The sequence below is a fragment of the Hyperolius riggenbachi genome, chromosome 4 (assembly GCF_040937935.1).
Source record: "Hyperolius riggenbachi isolate aHypRig1 chromosome 4, aHypRig1.pri, whole genome shotgun sequence".
NCBI lineage: Eukaryota > Metazoa > Chordata > Amphibia > Anura > Hyperoliidae > Hyperolius > Hyperolius riggenbachi.
Window position 1 is genome coordinate 169923559 of NC_090649.1, and position 10854 is coordinate 169934412.

Genomic DNA, 10854 nt, shown 5'->3' on the forward strand with positions numbered 1-10854 from the left:
TCAGCTGTCATTCCCAATTGTGTTTGAAGCAGAAAGAAATAAGAAAAGGGGATACATGACAGTGACTGCAAGACAGATAACTAGAGATTAAGGTGTTGGGGAGGTTGGGGGCCTTGGGGCACCTATTAGTCTAATAGCAATCAGTGTGTGACAGCTAGGGTGGGAGGGATGAGGGGGCGCACTTTGGTGTCTCAGCCTTGGGTGCTGGAGGACCTTGTCTCGCCTCTGCATTAAAGCATGAACAAAAATATGAAACAAAAGTTGGGGCTGGGGAACTTTTGCCACAATGAAATGCTGTACGTGTGCTAGGCCCCATTGCCTTGCTATCACAGTTACAATACTGTAAAGGAACCTCAACCTCCAATATGCTGAAAGTGCATCATAGATTAATGATGCACATTCATTACAACAAGTTCCTTAATTGTTGTTAGTTACCTCAATTTCATTCAGTTCGATCTAATCCTCCAGATACTGATGCACACCGAGGTCTGCTGAAAAGAAGCCTGTATTGCAAACATATACTACAGTTATGTTGCAGACACAGTGAGACAAAAGAAGCCACAAATATAATGGATAGAACAAGCTTATTCAGCTTCATTCAAACACTAAGGCAGTGAAGCATCTGTACACCAGGCTTTTACTATGTTAGGTCGTTAAGTCATACATCTCAAGATGCTCTTTGTAAAGTGTTTTTAGTGACAATCACAGACAAGTATATAAAAAAGATTCCATTCAAACACAAAAGCAGGGAAGTATCTGTATACAAAGCTTGTGCTCTGTTGGGTCACTATGTCATAAATAGCAAGATGCTTGATGTAAAGAGTTTTTAGGGACAATCTGTGATTGACTACTACTCAGGGGCGTAGCAATAGGGGTTGCAGAGGTTGCGACCGCATCGAGGCCCTTGGGCCAGTGGGGCCCCGAAGGGCCGTCCCTCAACTACAGTATTAGCTCTCTATTGGTCCTGTGCTCATAATAATCACTTCTATAGATAATTTGAATAGTGGTAATTATTAACAAACTTTTCTCCATCCCCTTCTTGCACCTCTGACACTGTAGTTGCCATTGCCAGGTTTTGGTGAGCCGCATCAATTGTTATGTACAGAGTGCTTGGGGGGCCCCATTGTAAAACTTGCATACTAGTCATCTACTTTGTGTTCAGAACAAGGCCAGCTGAACAGAATTGCATATCCTTTTGCAGGCCAAATTGGAAATGCCTATAGTGTATTGTATTGTGTTGTGTTGTATCTCTCTGTGTGGGTCACTGTTTTATACACAACATAATTAATAGATAGATAATGTTATCATGTCATTTCGATCATACTGACTATTGAAGTGAAAAAACTGTTACAAATATCAGTGACAGTGCTTTTAATTCTACATTGTTAAAACAAATCTTTCCATTTCAGTTTGGAACCAGCTATGGATTTAAAAAAAAAAAAAAAACATATTTAAAGCTCAAAGTCTGCAATATGCCCAGCATAGGATCTTGCTACTTATTTTCTACATCTGTACCGATTCATGGATTGTCAACAAATCTGGGCATTGCAGTTTCACAGTCTCTGTTAGGAGCACAGTGGATAGCAGTGTTTTACTCGCACATGTTGTACATGGTTATATGCAAGAGAGCTGAAATGAGGTTTGCCTTTAATGCTACATTTAGAGCTGGACTTTAAGGATTGCATTTTTCTCAGCAATAGTGTTGATTAGCTTTAAATGCCAGACAAACTAAGAGGTACAGTATATGGAACACCTACTGCACTCAAACGGGTCAATTTACTAAGACTGTTATATTATTTTCTTACTAGTGCTAATTCACAAAGGTGTTCACCTTATGCTTTATTTTAAAGAGGGCTTTTGTATTTTAAGACTACATCATGTGGTATTTCATGTGCTTTTCATATGGCTAAAAGTATTAGAAGCAGAGGATCAGCAGGGTAGCCAGGCAACTGGTATTGCTTAAAAGGATATAAATAAGGCAGCCTCCATATCCCTGTCACTTCAGCTGTCCTTTAGGCCAGTTTTACACCTGGCTATAGCGTTGCAGTGCCATGCTCTGTCCCATCGTATTGCACCGATACGCCAAAAATGTAATTCGTATGATCCTGCGGCAGAATGCACTGGCAAGGTCATATGCATAGTGCCGCCCTCCCCACACGCCCCTCACTTTGCCCTTTGTTGCCCCTTGCCCAGTGAATTACTTCCTTCCTGACAGGAAGTACATCGTTGGGATTCCTGGGTTTAAAATTTAAAGCCCATTGACTTACATGCATTTTAGCCCCTACGCCACTGTGGTAATGCCCTGTTGACTTTGCAAGGGGGTGGGGGCGGCTGCAGCTGGGGAACTTTTGCCGCAATGAAATGCTGTACATGTGCTAGGCCCCATTGCCTTGCCAACCCACATACATTTCCAGAGCATCAGTGTGCACATCAGACAGTGCTGTTTATGAACTTTCAGTTGCCACTGCATAATTGCAGAGATGAAATTTAATCAGCAATGCAGTGGTGGGCTCGGGCCCATTTAAGCCTCATACACAAATACAAGGGTTATCGCTTGCAGGGATCTGGGTGATTGTAATTTAGTAATTGGCTCAGCATCACTATAATCTTTCAGAGCTGTCCTAGGTGGAAAAATTCCTGTACAAAATTACACAGACCCTTCTTCTCTGCCATCTTCTCTGTAGTCTTTTAAAAATGTTCAAAACATGCTCAAAAGGCTTCCTATCCTATAACTATTCTATCTCACCACTTGTGAGGTAACATAAGAACAGGCTGAGGTTCACACTAGTGGCGTTTTCCGCCTTTTTTCAAGCACAGGCGATTTTTTTTACCGTTTTTAATAATAAATACATTGTATTTATTATTTTCCAGGTCAAAGATTTCACTTCCTGACTTGCTTCAGGGAGTTAATTACAAAACCGCTCTCAAAAAGCACTTATAAAAGCACGATGTACAAAAAACGCAGCACGCAGTGGAGTGCCGAGAGGGGAAAAAAACAGCCCACAAAAACACAAACCGCTTGCGTTTGCATTTTTGTTTTTAGTTGTGAATGGGGCCTGAGAGTGGTGATCAATAAGAACAGCCTGAGACTTTATTACCACATAACATAGCACTTGTGAACTGACTCCATACTTTAAAATAAAGCACACATCCTTAAAATATTTAATTTATTTAATTAGTGAAGTGTTATATACAGGTATTGTTTTGTTGCTGAGATGTTCCTTAAACCACTTGAAAAGCAAATAGCATGCTTCTTCTGTTGTTTCCTTGTCTCTTTTAGTTTCCTATTGTGAGAAAAAATACTTTATTTTTCTGGAAAATAAAAAACAGTGGAGATTCAAATACCCTCAGTGGTTCAGTAATACAGATCCAAGCACCCCCTATTCACATGACTTATGTCTAAGCTATCCCCATTTTGGTGATAAATCATTCAGAGTGGCTCACATACCATCTGGGATTCTGCATTACACTGAGCTTATTGCATAATACTGCAAGAATGGCTTGTACAGAAAGTAATTACCATTTCCTACAGTACTGTACAAAGTTCAGACAGATGTGAGTAATTACTCTTCAGTGGCTGAAAACAAAATACATGATTTATACATGTTTGGATATCAAAGTCCAGTTACCTGTCCTTTTATTTTTTACCTTCTTAAGTACAATTTGATCATTGTAAAGTTTCAGTGTACAATGAATCATAGCTAGGTGCTGGGAGAATTTCACAAGTTGCGTGAAACAACACATAACTACAAAATAAGAAAAAGAAAAAAAGAGAACCCTACCAGGACTAGACCAAGCCAGAAGTTCTCATGAACCCCATTGGGCTGCTGTTAGTCAGGTGGTGGATCTTACCAATGGCCATCTATGTTGTTCTAGCAATACCTGCTTGCAAACAGGATAAAGGGTTAAAAGAAGCTTGGGATCAGAAGAGACTCACTATAGAAAAACAAAGTAAAAAAAAATACTTACAAACTAAGAAAAAGAAAGGAAACTGAAGTAAAAAAGAAATCATCATTCTTTAAGGACAACTGTAAAGAGAGGAATGTGGAGGTTACCATATTTATTTCCTTTTACCAGTTTCTTGGCTATCCTGCTGATCCTCTGCCATACTTTTAGCCATAGACCCTAAATAAACATGCAGCATATCAGGTGTTTCTAAAATTACAAGACTAGCTGCATTCTTGTTTATGATGTGAGTCAGACACTACTGCAGCCAAATAGACCAGCAGGGCTGCCAGGCAACTGGTATTGTTTAAAAAGAAATAAATATTGCAGGATCCATATCCCTCTTATTACAGGTTTGTGAGGTCTTGTCGCCTGCGTAGAGCAGGAAAAAAGTGCTGATCTCTCCATTTCTGATAGTAAACAGTGACTCACACATCCTCAATTACTACAGAATCAGGGGACAAGAATGTTTGATTGATAAAAAGACATTTAAGCAACTTACTTCTCAGCGCCATTATGTTCATTGCATCATGTCAGCTATTCATATAAGTTCAGCAACTGCCATCCATTAACCACTTCAGGACCACAGGCTTTATCAGGCCATTTTTTTTACAAAATAGGCCACTGCAGCTTTAATGCCTCGCTGCAGGTCCAAACAACTCAGCACACAAGTGATCCCCCCTTTTCTGACCACCAACAGAGCTTTCTGTTGGTGGGGTCTGATCGCTCTCCCAATGTTTATTCATTTTTGTGCAAATATTTTTTGTTTATTTTTTAAATAAATTAATCTATTTTTTTTACTATTTTTTCCCTTCCCTCTCTCCCACAATCAGCCAATGACAGCGATTGGCTGTCATAGGCTTCAGCCTATGACAGCGGATCACTCCTTAGTGTCTTAGTGTTAGTAATTTGGGGTTCCGGCGATCACGGATCCTGAATTATATCTCCCTCCAAGTTGAGATACCTCGGAGGGGGAATAGTATTTTACACCGCCGGGGATTTTAGCAGCAGCAGGGTGAGCAGTCATTCGGCTCACCCTGCACCCAGCTCACCAGTGGCGTACATATACATATGCAGCACTTTCCCTACACCACACAACGGGGTTGATGCACTATCACTATAGCTCCCCTTACTGCACACTTAGCATGCCTTTTCAGAGTTAATGTGCCTTATCAGAGTTAACATGCCTTATCAGAGTTAGCGTGCCTTATCAGAGTTAGCATGCCTTATCAGAGTAACATAGTGAGTGCTACGAACTTATGCCTGCTAATTGGCGATGACGTGAGCTCAGCTCGTCCTGTCCTGAACCCCTGCGAGTTCAATCACTTTAAAGAGAACCTGTACTGAGTAAAAATATTTAAAATAAACACATGAGGTAACTTTAAATGAACATTACATAGTTACCTTGTCATCAGTTCCTCTCAGAAGCTCACCATTTTCTTCTGACAATAATCCCTTCCAGTTCTGACAATATTTTGTCAGATCTGAAATATATTAGTTGCTGTCAGTAAAATATCAGTTGTTGTCAGTTACAGCTGAGAGGAAAACTGATGTGCCAGGTAATGTCCATTTCTCCCTATGGCTCAAGTGAGCGATGCTATAGTTTACCAGTGTGCTGACCAGAAAGCTATTATGGGTAATGGCCATTTTCAAAATGGAGGACGGAAAATTCCCTTGATCACAGTGAACAAACAGGAAGCGGGACAGGAGAAAGACACTGAGGAGTAGACTACATGGAAGGTAAGTATGACTTATGCTTATTTTGACTTTTAATTTTCAGTTCAGGTTTTCTTTAAAGGACTTTATCCCCACACTTTGATTGGGGTGCAGTGATTGATAAGCGCAAAAGGGGGTTTAAGTTTGCAAACTTAAACCCCCTTTTAAGCTATCAAGCACTGCACCCTGGCACCAATCACTTTGCAACACTTGACACACTTGCGTTGCTTGATGCCACTTCTATATCAGTTGTGCTGCTTATTGATCCTCTTGTCAAAGTTCAACACCCGAGTGTCCCATAGTGGATATTGTGGTCAATTGAACTGCAAAGAAACAAAGGTACCCGTCACTTCAAAATTAACCATTTTGTAGATTTGGTTTTCTTCTACAGGAACTTGGTCATCCTGTAAAGTCTGTCTTACTTTTAAGGACATGAATAATTTGCAAAGGATTAGATGAGGTGTCAGCAGAAAATGTTGTTATTTAAAAGAAGACCTTTATAAATGTAGGGTAGTAGTAAATATTGAAATAACTCTAACCAGCTTTGACAGCTTTAATGATGTAAATTTTCCTGGATTCTGTAAATCCCAGGTTCATAGTGCTGTATTTAGTCATAGACATTAGACATTTTCACAATTTATTCTTATAGAAAATTGAGATTAAATAAGAAAGACAGAATCATTAGCTAAAGAAAAAAGTACTTCTGCTACTTTGAAGCATAAGAGAATGTTCGGAAATAATTCATACAAAATTGTAAAATATACTAACAAATAAGTAAGAGGCCCCCACAATTATGCAAACCTCACAAGGGAGTACACAGCAAAAACTGTCCTTCAAAAAATGGGTGGAAACTTTAAAAAAAATACTGAGAAACACTGCTAAAGATTACACTTATGTTACCCTCAGCTATAACAGAAGTTCCCAAGTGATCAGAAATTTCATACTTCCTTACTATTACTATCATGTGAAAAAAACAAAAACAAAACATATTCCAACAGCAATCAAGTCGTTTTCCAACAGAATGCCATTCACTACTGTATTGACTTTCCAGAGAATGCTACAGCTATGTGCAGATCAGGCATGAGCTTCCGAATTCCGCGGAAGCTAATTTTCTGAAATTGCGCCGGAATTGGGTGTTCCGCATTGTACCACGGAGTGCGGAAATTACAAAACGGTAGTCGGAATATGCGGAATACTGTGAATTCGGAATCGGAATTTTTGACCAATCAGGAGATGCGGAATTAGTTGACCAATCATGATCAGCTGGTTAAATCACTTGCAAATGCTTGCTGATGCTGACGTCACTCCTCCTGTCCTGGTAACTCTCTTCACTATTGCCGTCCACATGCACTCAGGGACTCCTGGCTGGAAGTGACATCTGCGAACTTCCGCCTGGGCGCCACCCAATCACTCCGCATTTCAAAAGAAACGAAAGTACGTTTTTTTAGCCAAATTTAAAAAGTACAAATCAACTTTATTAACAATAGACTATTATCAACAGTATTGATGATCATCTTAAATTTCAGATACAAAAACAATGTTTCAAATGAGCGACTGAGTAATTCCTTCAAAATGTACGGAAATCCATTTAAAAATTACGGAAAATGTACCCGGCGGAATTACGCGGAATTCCGCCGGAATGTAGCGGAATTACGCCAGAATGCAGCGGTAGCGGAATTTCGTTATGACGGTATGCGGAATTACCGCGGAATCGGAAATGGGCTCTTCCGACCATGCCTGGTGCAGATTGCAGTGTATTTGTTTGCATGTTTAAGCATGTTCTTTCAGCACTGTCACTACAAAGCTTGAGGCATGTAATTATAAAATAGCTTTTCTGCTTTTTTTTTTAAATATCTCTGGAACCTACAGTATTTCAGTGTGAACCACAGATAAGTTAACAGCAGCCAACGAGCATGCATGTAAAAAGGGCTTCTGGGAAAAAGGGCACCAGATGTAGCCAATAAACATGATTTCAATATACTTGATAAATGTGATTTGGTTTATAAAGGGTACCGGATATAGCAAATAAATGTGATTTTGATTATAAAATGGAGCTAGATCTAGCCGATAAATGTGATTTGTGTTTATAAAAAGGCTGCCTGTTTGTAGCCAATGAGTGTAACACTGTTAACAAAAGGCACAGGATTTAAGCTGCTATTAGTATATAACCCTATACCTAGCCCTAACCTTCATTTCCCCCTGGTGCCTAACCTTAACCCCTATATTGGTGCCTAAATTTACACACACACCCCTGGTGCCTAATCTTAACATTCCATGGTAATGCCTAATATTTTAACTCCCTTCATGGTGGTGCCCAACAGTATTCAGTGAGATTGTGGTAGCTAGCCACAGCTTTTGAAAGATATAACTGGTATGTGGCGTGATTGTTGTAGCCACATTTATGTCAGGGGTAGAAATGGTATTCAGTGAGATTGTTGTAGCCCCAATTTGTGAAGGATTTAACCAGTATTCTCCATGATCTTTGTAGCCACATTTAATGACAGATATAAATGGTATTCACAATGATCTTTGTAGGTGCAATATTGAAAAGATATAACCAGTAAAAATATAACCGGTATTTGACTTGAACAAAATAACCAGTATTTTCTGGGGATTGTAGAAGCCGAAAATAAAATTAAATTAAAATTGGCCAAAATTTAGTTGTAAAAATATAGCCATTATGATATTAAGGGCATGTAATGTAAGCATAATTGAAATCAGTCAATTTAATGTAACTGCAAACATTTCCATGATATAGCTGTTATAAAATAACGGGCACCCTTTTCAACACTGATAGCCATAGCCTCTTCATTGAGTCAAGAATCTTCAACATTCACCGGCTGCTATATTTATCCTAGAAAATTCACTGGCTGCTATGTTTATCCTAGAACATTCACTGGCTGCTATATTTATCCTAGAAAATTTACTGGCTGCTATATTTATCCTAGAACATTCACTGGCTGCTATATTTATCCTAGAACATTCACTGGCTGCTATGTTTATCCTAGAACATTCACTGGCTGCTATGTTTATCCTAGAACATTCACTGGCTGCTATATTTATCCTAGAACATTCACTGGCTGCTATATTTATCCTAGAACATTCACTGGCTGCTATATGTATCCTAGAACATTCACTGGCTGCTATATTTATCCCAGAACATTCACTGGCTGCTATGTTTATCCTAGAACATTCACTGGCTGCTATACGTATCCGATAACATTCACTGGCTGCTATAATTATCCTAGAACATCACTGGCTGCTATATTTATTCTAGAACATTCACTGGCTGCTATATTTATCCTAGAGATTCCCTACTTACCAAGGCAATATATAATACCCCGAATAAAATAGCAGATCAGGCTTTTCGGGCTTCATTACAAGCATGCTTGTTCAAGGTAATCACCTTACTAAATACATTGTCAAATTAGTCAAACACTGAAATGACACTGGCAGTATCAATGACAGCCAATACACTTAGAAATATTCAGCTATACTTCCTGAATCCTGAAAATATCTGTGCAATTAAACACAAATTGTGCATGTAAACTGTACACCTATTGTTAGAGATGTGTATATGGTGCATGACATCAGTTATGCTTTGACTGTGCACAGCTGAAAGGTTCAGTAATCTTTCTTTGCATGTGTAAGGCACAGGACATGCTTGTCACTGGATTATGACTGTGAGATTTCTGTGCCCTGCTAAATCCAAGGCTCCAGCCTGTTAAATTCATCTGAGGCTGATGGATATTGGAGAGTTTTCAATCAATCAACTGAATCTCTAATTATTTACCATGGAGATAAGCGGCTTAAACTGGAAAACATCTGAAGGCATGAATGCAAACTGTCATCACAAAATATCCTCAGTGTTTCTTTTTATTTTTTTTTACATTTAAGTACATTTAACCAGATGCGATATCATTCCAATCCAGGCAACACATTACCGCATTAGTGTTCAAGTCACTTCCTATTTACTGTGCTAAACTTGATTTCAATAAAGGCAGATGGCACTAGTAAAAATAAAAAAAATAAAAATAAAACAAAAACAAAGCATATGTTGCTGGAGATGTTCTGTCACCTTAAGTGTGATCCTCTGTATTGTAGAGTGATAAACTGCGGGATTGTGAGTAAGTAACCTTCCGACGATTATAAATCATCACTGGGAAGTGGCAGCATTTTTTAATATTGTCTGTTGACCAATATATTTTCTCGGTGGTCCTAGAAGAGAGGACAACAGGGCTGGAATAATAGTTTTCTAAGTAACATCAGTAACTCATGGACACTGGGGAGAAATGTTCAATCATAGCTGAGATTTTCACCAGATGGTTTTACCAGACTAGCTGAAAAACCCAAGAAAGAAGAAAAGATTGCATTTAAGGTTGGAAGGAAAGCAATCCCCATTTTAAGGAGATAGGACATTATATCAAGAATACTAATGAAAAACAGAGCACCTAAGTATGCTGTAAAAATGTTAGCTGGAAAAAAATTACAGGATTTGGATGGTTTGCAAAAGCTAAATACTTTACACTATTAACTCTCAATTTTAACTCGTTTTGCTATGTCAGTCTGCTAAATATTTGCTTTGGCTAAACATAAAATGTGTTATTACATTATATTGCTATTTATCAATGATCAATATAGTAAATACATATTTATTGTTAAAGTATAAGTGTAGTTATAGCATAAATACCACATTAGTCCCAAATTGCTCCCTGATCAATAATGTAGTTATAATGTGGTACTGATTTTACTAGGTATGAAAAGTAACTGGCTGCCTATCACTACAAACTTTTCTCCTCCACTGCTACCTAAATATTGTGTACATTGTACACAAACACACACACACACACACACACACACACACACACACACACACACACACACACACACACACACACACACACACACACACACACACACACACACACACACACACACACACACACACACACATAATATATATATTTATATATATATACATATATATATACATACACACACACAAACTGTATATACACACACACGCACACACTGTATACACACACACACACACACACTGTATATATACACACACGCACACACTGTATACACACACACACACTGTATATATACACACACGCACACACTGTATATACACACACACACACACACACACACACACACACACACACACACACACACACACACACACAC

At 38.7% G+C, this 10854-nt stretch overlaps 1 long non-coding RNA gene across 1 annotated transcript in view; it reads right to left on the minus strand.

The window, feature by feature from the left end:
• LOC137570585 (uncharacterized) overlaps positions 1–5448 on the minus strand; it is a 40435-nt gene extending 34987 nt beyond the window's left edge. Inside the window, exons 1-2 of the long non-coding RNA XR_011031093.1 lie at positions 5350–5448; positions 436–503 (exon numbers count right to left, since the gene is read on the minus strand). This is a non-coding gene — a long non-coding RNA (uncharacterized lncRNA). The remainder of the gene's footprint in view (positions 1–435; positions 504–5349) is intronic.
• Positions 5449–10854: the final 5406 nt, after the last annotated feature.